This window comes from Microcaecilia unicolor, chromosome 4 (genome assembly GCF_901765095.1).
Source record: "Microcaecilia unicolor chromosome 4, aMicUni1.1, whole genome shotgun sequence".
NCBI classification, from domain to species: domain Eukaryota; kingdom Metazoa; phylum Chordata; class Amphibia; order Gymnophiona; family Siphonopidae; genus Microcaecilia; species Microcaecilia unicolor.
Genome location: NC_044034.1, coordinates 290,136,760 through 290,158,721, shown reverse-complemented (window position 1 = coordinate 290,158,721; position 21,962 = coordinate 290,136,760). Strand labels below are relative to the sequence as shown.

General features: G+C 44.6%; 1 protein-coding gene across 3 annotated transcripts in view; it reads right to left on the bottom strand.

Moving 5' to 3' along the window:
- SEMA4C (semaphorin 4C) overlaps positions 1-12,498 on the bottom strand; it is an 85,084-nt gene extending 72,586 nt beyond the window's left edge. For all 3 annotated transcript variants that reach the window (XM_030201670.1, XM_030201672.1, XM_030201671.1), the window contains exon 1: positions 12,296-12,498. The gene's annotated coding sequence lies outside the window, so the exon portion shown is untranslated. The remainder of the gene's footprint in view (positions 1-12,295) is intronic.
- Between the last annotated feature and the right edge of the window lie 9,464 nt (positions 12,499-21,962).

Below are 21,962 nucleotides of genomic sequence, written 5' to 3'. Positions count from 1 at the left end.
AATACCCAACCTAGTCTATTTGAGTACCTGCCATAATAAAAGGGAGAAGGAGAAAGCTTCACAGCTGTTAGCATAAGCCATCAAAAGTTTATTTTATTTTTTATTTCATTTATTAGGATTTATTTAGTGCTTTTTTGACAAAATTCACCCAAGGTGGTCCAGACTCCACAATCCCACACATTTGAAAACAGAAAAAGAAAGAAAATTACTTTTCACTGTAGCAGCAAACTCTCAGCCAGCATCACTTACCACAACTGCGCAACTACCCAGCTACAAGCAGCCTGAGAACATGTGATCACAGCTTGGCACTTGGAAGTTCTCACTTATACTTCCTTCCCTCTCTTGCCTTATACCATTTCTGATCCATTTCTTTGCATGGGTGACAAAGGATTGAAAATCAGGGGACAGCACCAGATGTGGAATTTCAATAAGGCCTTTAACAGTTCCACACAGATGATTTCTAAATAAAATGGGCAAATGAGTGGATTAAGGTGGAAAACTGGTTGCAAACAAGTCAGTGAGACCCCTGCCCCCATCAATTACTGCAAGCCCTCCAACATCGGGAGGCTCCCCTGCTGATAACCTCCACCCCCCCCCCCCAACAGTAAGACCCCTTAATTTATGGGATGCTCCCATCCAGGAAGGCACTCCGATCAGCCAAGCCCCCCTCCACCTTCTCAACGGCCCCCCTGGTCTTCTCTAAGGTCCCTGGACCCTAGTGGAGATGGGCAGGACCAATCCCATGTTGTTCCTGCTCTTGCTGCTGCTGGGTTCAAAATTACACCAGCAAATCAAAGCGGTATCACCACTAGGGGATAGGTTTCCACATAATGACAAAAGGTCTTTTGTAGTACTACTGTAGTCAGGTTTTCATGTATGACAAGCACTAGGGGTGGCCAACGTCATTTTGAATGCAGAGCTAGCAAAGCACGAAACGACAGAAGATTGCGTCTACCCAACGCCACTAGGGACCAGAGATCTTAAAAATAGGAATGAGGGGGCATCAGTGGAAGGGGGGGCATTGAGTCATGCCTTTGCAGCCTGATGCTTCCAGGACACTAAAATAACCCCTGCTTTTTACTGGGGTAATCTTTCCTGCTTGTGAGTTCACCACATCAGAAATTACATAGTAAGGAGATGCTCTGAATGCATTTGCATCTCTTTACTTTGTACCACATGGTAAACTGAATATCCCTATGTTATAGCAACAAAACCTTTAACACACGTTAAGCAACAAATAATGTGCTTTACTGCCATAGCACAGCTTGATAACTACCTCTTAATCTTTCTTGACACTACGGGACAACTAGAAGGAATTTCTTGCTAGAGGATAGTCAAGCTTATTAGTTTATCTGGGTTTAAAACAATGCTTGGACAATTTTACAGAGGGGACAAGTCTGTTAATTATTAGACAGGAGATGTGTGGGTGGGGGTGGGGGGGTCACTATCTTTTATTTCTGGGAATGAATAGCAGAGAATGGATCTGTCAACTAAGATGCACCGGGTACTTCCAAGTGACTGGATGCCAGGCTTGATGGCCCAGTGATATGACCCAGCACAAAGCTTCTTATGGTTCATACCGTACAAGTCTCAATTATCCCAATGTAAACAGGACCGACCAGTTGTTGGATAAATGAAGTCTGATAATATGGAAAACACTGCATAAGCAAAGGCACAGAGTTCACGATTTTCAAAAATTGTTCTAAAACAAATATTTTTACTAGAAATAAATGCAATGATGTCATGGTAGGGGGGGGGGGGGCTGTCGGTTATGCCAGATAGTCAGATTACCGAAGGTTGGATAATTGAGACTGTACTATATTTTCACATATAATAATAAGATCAGCAATCAGGTGGACATGCCATATGGAGAAGGCAAAAACCAAAACTTTTGAATATGCATTTCTTTTTTAATTAACATTTAAAATGCAAAAACAGTGCAGATTCTTTGTTTGGAGGTGCAAAAAGCAAACACTGCAATATAAAGTAGGGATAAAATACCAATCATATCACAGTGATCGAATCTAACAATCTTAACACTGCAAAACATGCAGCAAGGCAGCAGTGAGAGCCAGGGTGTATTGGGGAGATTAGGAGTACAAATGGAGATAATGCCTCCATACAGAAGGAGCAGAGGCAGCTAGAGAAGGGTTACCAAGATGGTAATGTAAGCCCGATGAGACAAGGGCCTAATGGTGGTTCCCAAACCTGGTCCTGGAGGCACCCCAGCCAGTCAGGTGTTCAGGATATCCACAATAACTATTCATGAGAGAGATTTACATGCACTGCCTCCACTGCATGCAGATCTGTCTCATGAATATTCATTGTGGATATCCTGAAAACTTAATTGGCTGGAGTGCCTCCAGGATCAGGTTTGGGAACCACTGGCCTAAGTCATAAAAGCAGAAGAGCCCTGATGCTACCAATGCTGCTGGATGGCAAAGTAAGAGCATCTGTGGCCAGAGTTGCCCCTACCTGCCTAGAAGGAAAGAGGGAACCCAAAAGAGGCTATCAGGAATAGAAGACAGAAGAAGCCAAAAAGAGAGAGAAAAAAAATCCTAACATTAAAGAAACTAAATAAATACAAATCTGAGCACAAAGAGTAAAACAGAAAGACAGGGTACAAGGGAAAACTATTTATCTCTCTGGCCTTTAAAATTTCATGCTCATGCCCAAAATTGCATAGAAAATTATTTCAAATAGGCCTATCTAATCTGCCCATCCACAGCAACTACTAAGCTCTACAAAATCTCTCCATACCTATAACTACTAACCTCTTCTCTGAGCTATCTGAATTTCACTCTGATTACACTTATACAATTATTTACTCACTGTAATCACTATAATTTTGTTCCAAATTTTTATTAATGTCTCTAATATACAACCTTATATTCTTTGTTACTATTACATCTTCAACCTTACTTTCAAGCACACCCACACTCACTCACAAGCTATATGTATAGACCGTACAGTTTCTTAAACCTCTTTTTAACTCTCAGTGCACTTCCATTTTTTTTAAAGTTTAATTCCTGCTTTTTTAACTCTCAATGCACTTCAATTTTTTACTATTAGTTCAATTCCTAGAGTTGTTTGATTCCAATCTGTAGAGTCGCTATTAATACTGTCCCACAGGTGCTTCTGTCTTTCAAGAGGCTCTCTTATTATCCCTTTGAGCTTGTCACTGTACCGCCATATCCAAAGCTTGTCAAGAAACACAATCTTTTATACTTCCAAATTTCTGGAGTTATTTCATGCAATTCTTGCAATCTCTTTCCCCAAAAATTGAATCCTCTTGAGGTGTCTGCTAAATCTCAACCTTCGCCTCCCTTCGGAGGTATGGGTGGTATCTTCTGTCACACCCTACTTAATTGTGTTTCGCGATGTGACTGAGGATACTACCCTTACCTCCGAAGGGAGGCGAAGGTTGAGATTTAGCAGACACCTCAAGAGGATTCAATTTTTGGGGAAAGAGATTGCAAGAATTGCATGAAATAACTCCAGAAATTTGGAAGTATAAAAGATTGTGTTTCATGACAAGCTTTGGATATGGCGGTACAGTGACAAGCTCGAAGGGATTAATAAGAGAGCCTCTTGAAAGACAGAAGCACCTGTGGGACAGTATTAATAGCGACTCTACAGATTGGAATCAAACAACTCTAGGAATTGAACTAATAAAAAATTGAAGTGCACTGAGGGTTAAAAAGAGGTTTAAGAAACTGTACGGTCTATACATATAGCTTGTGAGTGAGCGTGGGTGTGCTTGAAAGTAAGGTTGAAGATGTAATAGTAACAAAGAATATAAGGTTGTATATTAGAGACATTAATAAAAATTTGGAACATACCTATAATAGGAATATTCTGCAAGGAGGAGGCTAGAACAACAGATATCCAAGAAACAGAAGTTCTAGAATAAAGGTACCTGGCATGAAGTTGAAAATGGGCAGAGTCAAAGGAAATGCCTCCCAAGGAAATGGAAGGGGGCAAATCAGTAACAGAATTCAAGAGGGTCTGGGATAGACTGAGAAGAACCTGCAGAAAATCAAAGTCAAAAACAAAGATATAAGGCTATGACAAAAAGAAGGGGGCCTGGCTGTCATTTGCTTTCGTACTCTAAGTTTCTATGCTTCTTACTACTGCCCCATCCCATTACCTTTCCTCTTCTCATCACTGCCCCTCTCCTTACCAACCTCCTCTGCTGAGCTGTCACAGGCGTAGGGCTCAGGCCCACCCAGCAGTGGTACACCCTTGTCAACACCGGCATAAAAGAGCGCAAGCTAGGCTCCCACTGCTGCTGTTGTTTTTTTTATGTCCCTTGGTGTCCATTTAAAGGGTCACCAGCAGCATATAAGAATCGCTGCCGTCAGCTGACCCAGAAGCCTTCCCTCTGCTGTGTACCCCCCCTCCCAACTCTGACACAATTTCCTGGGAGAAATGTGGCAGACAGAAGGCTTCTGCATCAGCCACCAGCAATTCTTACACGCTACTGGCGACCCTTTTGAAAGGTGCTGCATGGGGGGTGGGGGGGGGAGAGAGAGATCATTTTTGGATATGGGAGTGGAGAAATTGTCGGACATGAGCGGGTATTGTGGGAGCGATACTACAAGGGGGGGGAGATATGGATAATTGGTGGATGTAGGGTAGGGAAGGAAGGAGAGATGCTGCACAAGAGGGGTGAAGGACAAGTGATGAAGAAATGCTGCACAGGGGAGAGAGAGATGAGGGAGAAATGTTGGACATGGTGGTGCAGGGAAAGGAGAGATGGACACATGCTGCACAGGGGAGAGAGATGTTAAGACTTGGGATGCAAGAGAGAGAGATGGTGGATAATGGGAGAGAGGGAAGAGGAAATGATGTTGGCCATGAGGGTGGAGGAGAGGGAAGGAGAGATGCTACACGGGGGAGGGGGGAAGGAGGGAGATGTTGGATTTAGAGGCAGAAGGGAACAAGGGAGAGATGCTGGACTATGAATGGGAGGGAAGTGAGGGTGAAATGCTGGCCCCTGGGGGAGAGGGAAAGAGAGAAGGGACAGGAAGATGCTTGGACAAGGTGGAGGGTGGAGAGAGCAGAAAGAGGGAGCAGATGCTAGACTAGAAGGGTGGAAGTAGAGAAACACTGGGAATGGTGGAACCATGTGGGAGAGGCCAAAGGGGTGGCAAGGAAATGAATGAGAGGAGGATAATGATTACAAGGGGTAGAAATATAATAATGTGGAGTAGATTGAAGATGGAAGGCTGGGGAAGGAGATGGAAATCTGATAGGTATCTGAAAAGAAAAAAGAAGGAAAGGTGTCAGAAAGAAGGTAAAATCTGAGTGGACAGAAGAGAAAAAAAAAGATCTAAAATGGAAAGATTAATATATGTCAGAGGCAAGTGTAGTCAGGAAATGGAAATGGAATGAGAGAGGAGAAGAGACAAATGAAGAACAGCTGCTTGAAGTAGAATTAGCAGAAAGCCAGGAACGTGGAAAAGAGAAACTGGAACCAACATGACGGAAAAATAAGATGACCAGACAACAAAAAGGTAGAAAAGGCATTTTATTTTGAATTTATCAACTGAAATGTTAGATTCAGAAATATGCACAGCAGATGTCATTTTATTGTGTTCAGTAGAAAAGGAAATACATTTTTATTTTTATTTCTCCACTGTTGCAGTACATGACGAAGTTCCCAGTTCAATTTTTCTCTACATATTTTTATTTCTAATTTGTGACCCCTTGTTCTGTATGTGGTGAGGGTCAGAGATGCCAAATTACCCAGTTCCAGGCTGGAGAGTTTGGGATGTCCTGGATTTCTGAGCACCCTATCCTGGTGCATTATGGGACTTGCAGCACCGATTTCAGCACTGGGCAGAATACAGCACTACAAATCCCAACACTGCTTTGAGATACAAGTTCAAAACTAGGCCTGTCCCAGGACAGCTTGGAATTGGATAGCTTGGAATCTCTGGTGAGAGTCTGTCAGTGTGACTGTAATGGCAGGTGGGAAGATTGGAGGGGAAGCGGGGGGGGGGGGGGGGGGCTTCTTTATTTTCTACCCTGGACCCTAGCATGTCTAATACCAGTCCTGTCCCTTGTTGTAGCTGGTGGGGATCCCCAAGACCCATCAGTTGCAGACCTCCTCTGAAGGCAGCCAAAACTCCCTTTTACTAAGCTTGCCAGTGACAGCAACATCCTTGATCCACTGATAACTAAGAATAGGTGGGGTGCTGGCATCGGTGGCTCAAGGAGTGACTGCTGCTGCCTGCTAAGCTTGGTAAAAGGGAGTTCCATCTTTGGAGGAAGTCTTCAGCTGACAGAGCTTGGGGATCCTCATGAGCTAAACTATATATATTGATGTGGGAGCTGCTGGAGGGGTGGAGAGTATGGGTAGGAAGGGGGCAAGGGCAGAGAGGAAAATGTTGTGCCCACTCACTTTGGGCTTAAGCCCATCCAAAATTGGCTGCCTGGCTACGCCACTGCCCAGCAGGATCAGCACTGCCAAGAAACAGCTTCTCCTCACAGAATGGCTCAGCCATATGGCTTTTCTGGGATATATCCATTGAATGACCTTTGCAGTTTATTTATTTATTAGGATTTATTTACCGCCTTTTTGAAGGAATCACTCAAGGCAGTGTACAGTAAGAATAGATCAAACATGAGCAATAGGCAATTAGAGCAATAAAAATATTCAAGTAACAATACAAAATATGGCATGGTATACTACTTGCAATGAGTTTAACTTCTTCCATGTTTCTATCCTCTAGGACCTGGAATTGGGAGCACAAATTGGTTGGGTCTTTTTTGGGGTGGGGGGGATGAGGATCAATTGCTTCTCCTGCTGGGTAGTATAGCCTGCATTTGAGCTCCTTCTCAGTGGCTGGAAAAGATCCATCAAAAAGTACTCAGCATTCTATGCTTACTTGTGCCACACAGATGAGCACTTCTGCTGGGGGGGGGGGGGGGGGTTACTATCCATTAACAACACAGGCCAACTGCTAAGCAACACCCTGCAGCTAGGATCCTCAGTGAAATAATCAAGCAAATACCAAGTCCAAACTTTCCCAGCAGCTCTGCTTAGGAGAAGCTGCAATGTAAAAACGGAAAAAGGGTTCCATTCAAGGTCCCAGGGGGAACTTAACAGGAACCACAACACTTCCATTTTCAATAAGTAGAGGCTTTAAATGGAAATCAAATAACCACACAACCAGCCTCTCCCATCTGGCTCTCATCAGGGAATCTTGCTCATCCTCCTGGACAATCTCTGCTCCGCCAATCAGGTACTACATTACACTTTATAGCTTCTTCTGGAACTGCTCTTAAGACTGCCTTTAAGTGCAGCACTCAGCTTCCCCCCTCAGCCCCCCAGGCATACAATTTAGTGCATGAGAAATCCCACCTCTGATCTGGCTGAGCCGTGAATAGAACCCACTTCTGATGCACAACATTAACCAGCCTTCAACTAGTTGTCATACCCATGAAATATTACATACACAAAGGCTAAAATTTCAGAGTCTGGTTAGGTGCTGCTTCCAGTGAAAGTGTTAGCAGAGGTCACAGTGTCAAACTTGTGGTGAAGTTTAAGCCTAACATTAGTTATTACACCTAGTTATGGGAAAGACCTTGAGCCCTCCATTTTCCATGCACTGAATCAAAGGTTTTGTACTCTTTTCCATATAATGCCCCCCATCAACACTATGTTTTGGCATTGGCAGGGCCTCCAAGCTACCCAGTTCTAAGAGGGAGCTTTTAGGTCAGTCCTGGATTTCTGACAACTTCATCCTGACCTAGTACATTATGGGAGCCTCAGTGCTGATTTCAATGGGTAGAATCAGAACGACAAATCCCACAATGCTTTGGGATGCAAGTTTAAAAGTAGAACTGGCCAAAAAGTCTCCCTCCTCGAACTGGGAAACTTGGCAGCTCCGCATTAATTCAGTACTAGCTAAAAAAAGTGTCTCCTGAATCAGCAGCACCTGGAGAACCAAATGTCCTCCAGACCGCTCCCATCCTTCTACTGGGCAAGGCCTAACCCTGTGTGGCCTCATGGATCAGAGCCCAGGATGGCTTGCGCACATAAGCCCACAAAAAGAACACGGGTTCAGTGATTTTCACACGCTGTTTGAGACCCATGAAATCTTCAGGGTTATGTGACAAAGAGGCTGGATCATACACATAAACAGAAAAAGATACAAAGCAAAAGCATGGGAAACAGTCAAGGCTGGTATTAATCACGCTGGGTCCCAGGGCAGAATTTTAAGAGGAGGCCCCAAAGCCCACCAGTGGGCTGTTATGTCCTTCAGATATAGGCAGGCTTACTGCCCCCTTGAACATGGGAGCCCTGGGCAACTGCCTTGTTTGCACTCCTTTAACATCAGTACTGGAAAATACTCCAGTTAAAGGAACATTGCTGCACAAATCAAGGTCCTCAGAATTCCTGCATGCCTCTAAGTCTTATTCTTCTTTTCTGAACCTGCTCTAATAAAAAGAGGTTGGGTTTTTTTTTTTCTTTTAACACAACATGCCCATCCTATTTTCATCCCCCGCCATCTGTGTGTTTATGATCAGCACTGCCAAACCCCAGTTTGTTCAAATGCTAGGGATGTGCAAAGATCAAAATGTTTTGGTTGATCTGGTTTTTCCCCCATCAACCTTTCATGTGTGAAATGAACAAAAAAAAATACCACAAATCTGTTTTAATAATCAGAATTTTTTAATGTGTACAAAAATCGATTTAAGGCGTGCTAACCAACCAAATATGCACAATCCCTATCAAATGCAGGAAAGTCACTTTTCACCAGTCAGTAGAACCCTTAACATAAGGTCCAACCAGAACTAAAAGGAGCCTATTCTCTGGTATATAGTGTGGGTCTAAAAAAGAAAAAAAAAAGAAAAAACAACCTTGTACCCCGTCACATAACCTAAACATTTGGGCAGCAAATCTATACACTGGTGCCTCAGTCTCGACTCCCCAATGCCGTGGGTTTAGCACCTATGCTACAACGGCCCCTTGGCACTAAGATTCTGTTCTAGAATACTGGTGTAAAAAGGGATTGGCACGCCCACACGCACCCTCTTTCGTCATGTCAATGGCAGGCGTTAAGTTGACCTACCTAGGTACACCAAGTGACACACATTGAGGGGCATAATCGAACGGGCACGACCATCTCTAAGGGCGGCCATATCTGAGGACGTCCCCATGAAGGGATGGGGCATGCTGTATTATCGAAACAAGATGGGCATCAATCTTTCGTTTCGATAATACGGTCGGGGACGCCCAAATCTCAACATTTAGGTCGACCATAGAGATGGGCGACCTCGGTTTTCACCGATAATGGAAACCGAGGACACCCATCTCAAAAATGACCAAATCAAAGGCATTTGGTCGTGGGAGGAGCCAGCATTCGTAGTGCACTGGTCCCCTCACATGCCAGGACACCAACCGGGCACCCTAGGGGGCACTGCAGTGGACTTCACAAATTGCTCCCAGGTGCCTAGCTCCCTTACCTTGGGTGCTGAGCCCCCCAAAACCCACTCCCGACAACTGTACACCACTACCATAGCCCTTAGGGATGAAGGTCACCTACATGTGGGTACAGTGGGTTTCGGGTGGGGTTTGGACGGCTCCCATTTACCACAAGTGTAACAGGTGGGGGGGGGGCCTGGGTCCGCCTGCCTAAAGTGCACTGCACCCACTAAAAACTGCTCTAGGGACCTGCATACTGCTGTGATGGAGCTGGGTATGACATTTGAGGCTGGCATAGAGGCTGGAAAAAAAAGTTATTTATTTATTTTTTTTGGGTGGGAGGGGGTTGGTGACCACTGGAGGAGTAAGGGGAGGTCATCCCCGATTCCCTCCGGTGGTCATCTGGTCAGTTCAGGCACCTTCTCAAGGCTTGGTCGTGAAAAAAAAAGGGACTAAGTAAAGTCGGCCAAATGCTCGTCAGGGATGCCCTTCTTTTTTTTCATTATCGGCCGCGGACGCCCATCTCTTAAACACTCCCCCGTCCTGCCTTCGGTACGCTGCTGAAACGCCCCCGTGAACTTTGGTCATCTCCGCAACAGAAAGCAGTTGAGGATGCCCAAAATCGGCTTTCGATTATGCCGATTTGGGCGACCCTGAGAGAAGGACGCTCATCTCCCAATTTGTGTCGAAAGATGGGCGCCCTTCTCTTTCCAGAATGCCCGACAGTTTATAGTATTCAATAAACTACGCGCATACCTGGGAGATACCCATAGGGCGGACCATGGGTGTACGTCTCACATGCAGTTAGACAGTACCTTCCAGAATAGTGCCTAGTGCAGACAAATGCCTAACTGTAAATTAATGGCACATTGGATGTGCCTAACTCTAGACACCACTTTATAGAATTGCCCTTTATGAGCAGATAAAACACCAAATCTAAAAATTATTGGGGGGGGGGGGGGGGGGGGGGTGAACACTCAGACACATATATAGCCTTGCACTTGTGTGTGTTATCAGTATCACTTCCAGTTATCCTGCAGTTTAAGCAGAAGGGACAAACACCACAGAAACATGGGAGGGGAGAGGTAAGAAAGAAAAGATTACCATAGGAGATTTCTGTAAAGCATATAGTGGAGCTTCCCAAACAGAACACATCCACCACTCAGTATATGCAGATTTCCCTCATTCACAGGCAGCAATAAACTGCAAACCAGACAAGTATAGGAGGGTTTCCTAAACCATGCCTAGACTAGTATAGGAGGGTTTCCTAAACCATGCCTAATGTCTTGCAAGAAGTCAGAGACAGGCTGTCCTTGGCTCATACACCACTCTTTATTCCAGCTACAGAAACATGCTGGTAGCTGCAGATGTGCACATCTAATCTCCCCCCCCCCCCCCCCCCACCCCTCAATCCTTGACCTTTGAAAGCACTGCCAGAAAAACCTATTATTCTGTATTCTCAACATCCCAGGCCTGCCCTTCCTCCTCTTCAGTGGCAGGATTCAGTTTAATCTGAGAATGACCTAGAGGGAGGGAGGGACAGGGGCCAGATGTCAGAGTCCTTGCCAGAAGAAATCTGACACTCTCCAGCCATGCAGCCAGTAGTCGAGAAATATACACTTAAGGCATAATAAAAATGAGCAACAGAAGACTGATATAAACTTAAGATTCAATTCTCTATTATCTCTTATTCAGAGCAGTCTTAATTCACTACTGAATTTTACAAACTACTTGACACCATTGTGGAATCTAGTCATAGAGGTATTAATTACATTTGCAAGCACTGCTGGGTATTTTATTTAAGAAACAATTAAAAAGAAAACATTAAACTACAAGCATCATTTTTGGAAATCAGCTATGTCCATAACCTTCCTGCCAGGCTTTACTTAACATAATTTTGGGAGGTAAAATTAATTACTGGCAGCTGTTCAGAATAAGAAAAAGGTCGGGGAGGGGACAGGATGTAAAATGTGCAGAGGGAGGGATCAAGGCACATATGTGCAGAAACTGGGGGGGGGGGGGGGGGGGCTGCCAAGTAAAAAATCAAAGGGAGCACCCAGATGTGCAAAGCCAAAGATTGAGGAAAAGGGGGAATCCACAAATGTGACGTGCTAGATTGAGGGAAAAATTGGGGAGGGAGACTCAGATGTGCAAACTGCGAGACTGGGGGAAATGGGAGGGAGGGGGACTCAGATGTGCAAAGAGCGAGACTGTACAAAAATGGAGGAGGCAGATGTGCAGAGCGCTGGATAGGAGGAAAATGGGAACCTATGAACAGCACGAGAATACGGAAAAATTAGGGAAATCCAGATGTGCACAGCACGAGACTGAGGGATCACAAATGTGCAAACCGAGAGACTAGGGTATCGGAGGGGGGGGGGCTCAGATGCGTATAACGAAATCTAGGAAGATGGGCCGACTTACAGAGCGAAATAAAGGAGGGGGGCCAGATGTGCAGAACGAGAAGTGCCCTCCCAGATGTGTAAACCTCTCCTATCTTGGTTAAATTTAACGTTCTGGAGTGTTAGATGTTTCAACACAATAAGCGATGGAGTGAGGGAAGAGAGAAGCCGCCCACCTTCCACTCCCACTCCCACCTCCAGCTTTACAGAACTTTAACAAAGACGCGAGAACAGCTGCAGATCTGCAGTTAATTCCTGCCTGCAGCAAACCCAAGAAACCAACTCCGACTTCAGCAAAAGCTAACACAACCGTTCCCACCGCCCCTCTCAGGATTCCATCTGATTCCCCACTGATTCAGCCTCCTAAATAAAAAAAATGGAATTCGACACGACAGATGCAAAAGAAATACGAAGAGATCGTGAAAGCCGTGCCCCCTCCCCCTTTAAGTCTTACCTCTCGCAGGAGCATCAAATCCCGAAGGTAAGCACAGCCTGGGACTTTCTAACAAGCTCAGCCCGAGGGGAGTCTCCTTTCTTTCTGCAGTGGGGGACGGTTGCAGAGTTTGTTCCTGTTCCAGGAAAGTTCAACAGCCGGGGCTCCCCCCGTGCTCTTCCACTGTTACTGCTGTAGCACTCGCTTTCTCCTCTGTTGCACTGATTTGCCCAAGACGATTCGTTTTCACGTTCTCGCTCAAACGCTCACCTCGTTCTGCGTCCCGCCCTCCGGTGACGTCGCACCGTGGGATGGGGGAGGAGGAAGAGGAAAAAGTGGGGGATGATGACCCTTTTTGGAACCTCTCGCTCTTAAAGACACAACATTCCGTTTTCTTACCTTAGTAAGACTGCTGGGGAATAAGACCTTAGTAGATTAATAGAAGATATGGCTTCAAATAATGTATTGCAAAAAAAACATTTATAATGTTTGATATATAGCTATGCCTATTAAGATGCATCATCTTTGAAGGTTTTTTTTTTTTTTTGTACAGTTGAAGACGAGAGAATAAAGTCATCCATCCATGGTTCTTAATCGTACCAACATTTAATTGTTCTTTCTATAACGTGTTCTCTGGCTCGCGCACAGTGTGCTTCAAGCGCTACGGTCTCGCACGGCACCCCTCTCGTTTTTGTCTTCTTTCAATAGCATCGAGCAGTGGTATTTCAATATTAAAACAGTGCTTCTCGATTCTTTCCTGTAGGCACAAGCTTGCCAGTCGGGTTTTCAGGATCACCACAATGAATATGCACAAAGTAAAATATCTGCTGTATGCAAATTGATCTCATGCATATCCATCCCGGTAATCCAGAAAAATTGACTGGAAGGTTTGGGAAGCACTGATCATGACGCTTTCTATTCACTGAATAAAAAAAACATTGGTTCTGTCATCCTTATCCATCTTGTTGTGGTTATTCTCAGTAACCCCTCCCCATTTTTTATTTTACCTAACTTGGAGATCAAGCATTTACATAAAGGGGGCACCAGCACAGTCTGGTTTACAGTATGCACAGAACTGGAGACATTAACCCAAGATAACGAATATGGGAAGGGAAGAGATTTGAATTTAGCTCATCATGCCTTGCTCAGTAATATATATTATATAGAACATGGTGGTTCCTGTGAGGCACCTTTGACGCAGTTCACAATGGCATAATACACAAGTATTAATACCTAGTTATTGAAAAACTTCATGAAGGCTGCAGTTAGCAGTGCCAGGATACAAACCTAGTGAATCAAAGATTAATATAGATATTTCTTACAGACATCTAAGGTAAAGACTTTTTCTTCCTCTTCCCATTTCTCGCTTTCCCTATTCATAGGTCTTGGGTTAGGAGCAAATTCTAATAATTTCACAGTGGCTAGCTTAGAGTACTGTCGCTGGAAGAGGCCCCTGGTGCACATGGATCCCAATGGAAAAAAAAACAGTGGAGAAGACCAAAATTAACAAAGGGGTAGGTTCTCATAACACTATCACGTCTTTCATAAGAATAAACATTCAGTACATAGGGACTCACATGGGCCATGTTTTTGGCACCACTGCCTGCATCAAGAGTCCATAGATCTATAAAAGAATTAACTTAACAATAAGTTCAAATTGACCATAAAATTAGGACAATACTCAAATGTCAAAGATAATATAAACATAAATAGATATGAACATACATATAATAAAAATGAATAATATGCATAAAAACAGTCAAGTTTAAAAACAAGTTTTAGCCACATGTATTTATGCGTGGAAAAGATAAAATGAAAAAAAAAATCATACTGTCAATATAAAGATAAAATATATATCAAAATCACGAGCCCTATATAAAACGAATATACAAGGATATGTAGTTAGTATTGAAATTATATATACACACATATATAGTATATGTTAAAAACAGTATCTCTCCTGTTTACTAAGGGCTCATGATTTTGATATATATTGGTTTGTGTCGGTATTGCCACACGGCAGCCGCTAGCGCGGCTTAGTAAACAGGAGGGATAGTCATGTATCACTGAATCCGATTATTTGAAAAGATTTATGCATGCGTTAGTTTTAACAAATATGTGAGAAAAACAATACTGTTAATGAAACATACCTGAAATCAATGCAATGAATGAAAATATACAACGCTCTATGGTGTGTTGAACCTATATCATCTAGAAGTAAAATCAGAAATTGATGAAGTGAGATACCACTATATAAACCTAAAACAATTAGCAATGAATGTAATAGTGATTTAATAGCTACCTGTAAATATGTCAGTGCAGTGAGGACATACAGTGGTGGAAATAAGTATTTGATCCCTTGCTGATTTTGTAAGTTTGCCCACTGACAAAGACATGAGCAGCCCATAATTGAAGGGTAGGTTATTGGTAACAGTGAGAGATAGCACATCACAAATTAAATCCGGAAAATCACATTGTGGAAAGTATATGAATTTATTTGCATTCTGCAGAGGGAAATAAGTATTTGATCCCCCACCAACCAGTAAGAGATCTGGCCCCTACAGACCAGGTAGATGCTCCAAATCAACTCGTTACCTGCATGACAGACAGCTGTCGGCAATGGTCACCTGTATGAAAGACACCTGTCCACAGACTCAGTGAATCAGTCAGACTCTAACCTCTACAAAATGGCCAAGAGCAAGGAGCTGTCTAAGGATGTCAGGGACAAGATCATACACCTGCACAAGGCTGGAATGGGCTACAAAACCATCAGTAAGACGCTGGGCGAGAAGGAGACAACTGTTGGTGCCATAGTAAGAAAATGGAAGAAGTACAAAATGACTGTCAATCGACAAAGATCTGGGGCTCCACGCAAAATCTCACCTCGTGGGGTATCCTTGATCATGAGGAAGGTTAGAAATCAGCCTACAACTACAAGGGGGGAACTTGTCAATGATCTCAAGGCAGCTGGGACCACTGTCACCACGAAAACCATTGGTAACACATTACGACATAACGGATTGCAATCCTGCAGTGCCCGCAAGGTCCCCCTGCTCCGGAAGGCACATGTGACGGCCCGTCTGAAGTTTGCCAGTGAACACCTGGATGATGCCGAGAGTGATTGGGAGAAGGTGCTGTGGTCAGATGAGACAAAAATTGAGCTCTTTGGCATGAACTCAACTCGCCGTGTTTGGAGGAAGAGAAATGCTGCCTATGACCCAAAGAACACCGTCCCCACTGTCAAGCATGGAGGTGGAAATGTTATGTTTTGGGGGTGTTTCTCTGCTAAGGGCACAGGACTACTTCACCGCATCAATGGGAGAATGGATGGGGCCATGTACCGTACAATTCTGAGTGACAACCTCCTTCCCTCCGCCAGGGCCTTAAAAATGGGTCGTGGCTGGGTCTTCCAGCATGACAATGACCCAAAACATACAGCCAAGGCAACAAAGGAGTGGCTCAGGAAGAAGCACATTAGGGTCATGGAGTGGCCTAGCCAGTCACCAGACCTTAATCCCATTGAAAACATATGGAGGGAGCTGAAGCTGCGAGTTGCCAAGCGACAGCCCAGAACTCTTAATGATTTAGAGATGATCTGCAAAGAGGAGTGGACCAAAATTCCTCCTGACATGTGTGCAAACCTCATCATCAACTACAGAAGACGTCTGACCGCTGTGCTTGCCAGCAAGGGTTTTGCCACCAAGTATTAGGTCTTGTTTGCCAGAGGGATTAAATACTTATTTCCCTCTGCAGAATGCAAATAAATTCATATACTTTCCACAATGTGATTTTCCGGATTTAATTTGTGATGTGCTATCTCTCACTGTTACTAATAACCTACCCTTCAATTATGGGCTGCTCATGTCTTTGTCAGTGGGCAAACTTACAAAATCAGCAAGGGATCAAATACTTATTTCCACCACTGTAAGTACATAAGCCACATGTGCCATAGTGGGACAGACCAAAGGTCCATCAAGCCCAGCATCCTGTTTCCAACAGTTGCCAATCCAGGTTACAAGTACCTGGCAAGATCCCAACACAGTACAATACATTTTATGCTGTTTATCCTAGAAATAAGCAGTGGATTTTCCCCAAGTCCATCTTAATAATGGATTATAGACTTTTCATTTTGGAAGCTATCCATATCTTTTTAAAACTCCGCTACGCTAACTGCTTTTACCACATTTTCTGGCAACGAATTCCAGAGTTTAATTACACAATGAGTGAAGAAATATTTTCTTTGATTTGTTTTACATTTACTACTTTATAGCTTTGTTGCGTGCCCCCTACTCCTAGTATTTTTGGAAAGAGTAAACAAGCAATTCACGTCTACCCGTTTCACTCCACTCATTATTTTATAGATCTCTATCATGTCTCCCCTCATTCTTTTCTCCAAGCTGAAAAGCCCTAGCCACTTTAGCCTTTCCTCATAGGGAAGTCGTCCCATCCCCTTTATCATTTTCGTTGCCCTTCTCTCTATCCACTATATCTTTTTTGAGATGCGGTGATCATTATGAAATAAAGGGGGAAATCCCTGGGTACTTATGGACAGGGCTAGAAAATATTCACATGGTGTGGCAACTCAGCTGGTATCATAGAACTGAACCAATCAGTGGAGCAGAGGTGACCACTGGAGTCAGGATGCTGGCCATCATTGAAAGCCCAATGGAGCCGGAAAGAACAATCCCTTCCTCCTCCTTGAAATTAATACATTCATAAAATTTTATAATTCACACATATAAGTGTGACTACCGCTTAAGGTTGCCAACTGGCTTCAGATTGACTCAACAGGGTTGATCCAGTCCTGGGTTTACCCCATTGCATGCAGGGATTGTAGTCTTGCATTTCTTAAGGGAATGTAATAGGGAAATCAGAACTACAAGTCCCTGCATGCATTGGGTTAAACAAGGACTGGATCACCCTGATGGGTGAATCTGGAACCAGTTGGCAACCCTACACTTAACGTGTATCCCCTCTTGGAATGTAAACTGCCTGGTCCTTGCTTTGGCCTTTCTACTGAAGCTGGCAATCACTTCCCTATCCTTCCCCCCCTCCTCCCCCCCCCCCCCCCCCCCCCGTCCTTAGGATGGAATTATTGTGTGGAGCTCCTGAACCAGTCTAACAAGAAGTCATGGGGTGGGGGGGGAGGATTACAGCACCCCTTACTGTACACCGTCTATAAACTCAGAAGTTACTATATGAGATAGAAGGACCTCTGCTACCTAGTGGTAGTGCAGTGCAGTGGACTTTGATCCTGGGGAACTGAGTTCAATTCCCACTGCAGCTCCTTGTGACTCTGGGCAAGTCACTTAACCCTCCATTGCCCCCATACAAAATAAGTACCTGAATATATGTAAACTACTTTGAATGTAGTTGCAAAAACCTCAGAAAGGCAGTATATCAAGTCCCATTTCCCTTTCCTCTCAGACTTGGAAGAGAAGGAGTTAAAATTTTTCTTAAAATACTTTTCTGCCTCAAACTGGTATTACAGTAATGTGGTAACACAGTAGTGGGACATAAATGGCCCAGTCAGTCTGAACAGCAAAGTGTTGTTTAATGATTGTAATTGTCACTCCGCCATTCTGTTCAGGGTTGTATGCAAACAAAAAGTTTCACCCTCTACTGTATACAATATTTCCAAGGCAGACATAGCCAGCATTGATACCCAGAGCCAAGCCAATGAGGAATGTTACTTCTAAATTGTTAATCTGAAAACTGTTTAAGATGATCCTACAACAGGGACACTAATCACTTCTCACATATTTGCTGTGTCTAACTGGTCTGTGTTGATACCGACATAGCGGAAACCAATTCAATACCATTCTGTGTGATGAAATATATGACACTTCCTCACTCAGAGGCCGATGCTCAGAAGTAAACGCGGGTGCTAGAGGCCATTAGCGCCGGTCTTGTGCCCGCATTTACTGGTGCACAATGCTCAAAAACCTTACCGCAGGAAACAACGCAAATAGCATGCTAATGTAGGCAAATGAGGGCATTTCCTATTCCCTCCTGATGCTCGAAGAACAGCGCGCAGAACAATGGCGCCCTTAACACTGCAATCCTTATGCCAGCTCAGAGCTGGCGTTAGGATGTTTGTGCTAAGCCAGTGTAGTGACAGAAGCAGCCCAGCTGGCCCTTGCCCCCTGCAAGTTGCTCCCTCACACAAAAGTTATATTATCTCATCCTGTGCCGATCTCCAATTCCAAAATTCCTTTGCTAAATAGTTGGGAGACACCCCCAAAGTGTGAGAGGGGGCGAGGGAGCTATCTGTTGTATGGGTAACACGGCAGCACTAAAGCCCAGAAAGTCTCCTGAAATGAAACAAAAATTTCTTTAATGCAAATTTCATATTTTCTAAATCTTTCTGCTGAATTACCCGAGGAGGAACACCCAAGAGAAAGCAGCACAGGAGCTCTCCTTCCTCCCTGCCGGTCTCCACTCCTCAGTTTGACTGGATATGCGCAAAAGAGTTGTGCTTGATGAACAATCTCCCCCCCCCCCCCCCCCCCCACTTCAGCTCCCTAATGCTCAAAGCTAACAGCGCGCCTATCTAACGTTGAGCATTAGGGAGTTGTTCCGCAGTATTCCACCACTATTAGTTTTGAACATCAGGGCCTGAGGGATTCAGGAGAGCTTCAGAAAAGACTGACTCGGAAGAAAAATGTTTAATCCTTCTAGACTGCTGCCTAATATTTTGTCATATAAATTTCTGCAATCATGTGGTGGCTAAATTTCCTTATATTTTCAATTTAATTTTTGAACAGTATACAAATAATTTCAAATACATTTGAATGCAGAACTCCTTGAAATACATACGGGGCAAAAACACATCCCACTCAGCACCTGCGCTGTCTTATGTGGTGCCTTTCATGAAACACAAGAACATGATACCCCCTCCTCTCTCCACCGATCACTGCCTGAGTAGCACTCTGAAAAATATGGTGCCCAATACAATGTTCCAGTCACTCTGCCCTAGCTCTTGCCTTGATTATTATTCTCTCCCTCCCCCAGTCCCCCCTTCAAAAAAATGGAAGAGAAGAAATCAAGAGAAAATATAATCACAATCAGTTGCAAGCCCCTACTACAATCCCCTGCGATGGTTGCAGCGCAATGGATGGGGTAAGGGTGCCAGGGGCGAGTCACACAGGGCCCGATTCTGGCTTGGGACGCTTTCCTCTATGAACCTAGACTTCCCCTTCCAAGACCCTCATCCTCCATTTAGTTGAGGTTGACTTGTTTTGTTCCTTCTAGTCTGAGTTTGAGCAGGAAGTTTTGTAGAAGGTGGGAGCCAGCAGGCTTTGAACACGTGCAGATTATCACGGTCCCACACCAGCCAAGCACATTGATTTTTGTGTCACCATCTGCCAGGACGTAAGGAGAGAAATGCCAGTAACTCCAGAAGGTGGGAGGAGAGGGAGAGAATTGGACACCACAGGGGTTGGGGAGAGAGGGATAGAAATAATGGACACCACGAGGAGGGAGAGGGAGAGAAATGATGGACACCACAGAAGAAGGGGAAGGAGAGGGAAAGGGAGAGAAGTGATGAACACTATGGTGGGTGTGGAGGGCGAGGACAAGGGAGAGAAATGGTGGACACTATGGGGGGAAGAGGAGGGGAGAGGGAGAGAAATGATGGACACCATAAGGGAGGGAGAGAAATGATGGACACCATGGGGGGAAGAGGAGGGGAGAGGGAGAGAAATGATGGACACCATAAGGGAGGGAGAGAAATGATGGACACCATGGGGGGAAGGGGAGGAGAGAGAGAACATGATGGACATCATGAAGGGAGAGGAGAGGGAGATAAATGATGAACACCATGGGAGGGGACGGAAGGGGAGAGAGAGAGAAACAGACATGATGGACACCATGGGGGGTGGGGGGAGAGAGAGAGAGACATGATGGACACCATGAGGGGAGGGGTTATGGAGCTAAATGATAAACACCATGGGAGGGGAGAGGGAGAGAAATGATGGACACCACAGAGGCGAGTGAAAAGAGAGAGCAAGGGAGAGAAATGATGGACACTACGGTGGAGGGAGGGGAGGGAGAAAGAGAAAAATGATGGACATCACAGGGAGAGGGGAGGGAGAGGAAGAGAAATGATGGACACCACAGAGGGGAGTGGATGGGCAAGGGAGAAAAATGATGGATACTGTGGGGGAGGAGAGGGAGAAAATGATGGACATCGTTGGGGGAGGGGAGTGAGAGGGAGAAATGTTATGGACACCAACGGGGGAGGGGAAGGAGGGGAGAGAAATGATAGACACCACAGAGGGAGGGGAAGGGGAGGGAAGGGAGATAAATGATGGACATCACAGGGGAGAGGAGGGGAGAGGGAGAGAAATGATGGACACCATTGGGGAGAGGAGGGAGAAGGAGAGGGAGAGGGAGAGGGAGAGAAATGATAGGCACCATAGGGGGAGGGAAAGGGGAGAAATAATGGACATCAAAGGGGGGTGGAGAGGGAGATAAATGATGGATGCTATGGGGGAGGGGTGGAGGGGGAGGACAAGGGAGAGACATGATGTACAGGGAAGGGGAGGGAGACAGAGAGAAATGATGGACACCCTGGAGGGGGAGGAGCAGGGAGAGAAATGGACACTATGGTGGGGACAGACACCATATGTGGAGTGGAGGGGAGGAAGAGGGAGAGGGAGAGAAATGATGTATGAGTAGGTACTTACAGTCACACAAGGGAGTGAGAGAAAAACTGTGGGGGACTGGGACACACCATTTGTATTCAGAATGCGGGGGCTGGGAATGCTCCAAGGCCCAGTATTCAGAAGACATTGGTGGGATTCCTGTAGCTGTTCATACCTCTGAGGTCAGGAAGGCCTGGGAACAGGAGGAAGGAAGAGAATTCCAGATGGAATCATGGTCAAAATGTTATAAAGACTGCACAAATTAAACAAAAGAGGATCCTGAAAGTTGAATGTAGGAGTCTTAGAGAAAGGAGCACCACTTGTAGAGGGGAAGGAGAGACCCTAGTTTATGTTTAAGTCAATAATTCCCCCCCCCCCTCCTTTTTAGGAGGGTTTATGTTCGGATGGGTTTCTATTTGAGTATATATGGTATGTATACTTCACATTATGAGACATTGTAAGTGATGTAGAAGAAAGAAAACCTAATAAAGATTTGAATGCTGAGGCTGCTCTAAAGCAGGAAGTTTTCTTCCCTTATCTTACATGAATTTATACAACTCTGGGAGAACCCAAAACTTCTGTTTAAGAAACAAATTAGATGTAAATTGAAAAAGCAGCCAAAAATACCTCTTTTTTTTTTTCTGCTCAAAGACACATCACAAATTATTTGGTTCTGTCTTGCTTATCCTCATTGGTCTTCTCCAAAATTGTTATCCAATCTAGGTTGTTGATGGAGAAACCTAGGTCTTCCTGATTTGGATTTTTTTTAGCCCATGCCCTTTCAGAATTAGTTCAAGGTGAGTTACATTCAGGTAAAGTAGGTATTTCTCTGTCCCTGAGGTCTCTCAATCTCAGTCTGCACCTAAAAGCAATGGAAGGGTAAGTGACTTCTTGCCCAAGGTCCCATGGGGGTCTAGCAGCACTTGAAGCTTGGTTTCTCTGGTTCTTGGTCTGCTGCTATAACCAAAAAGCTACACCTCCTTCTGATTGTCTCCCCCCTTCCCACCTCCTTCCCACATGTCTTCTGTGCATTTGTCATT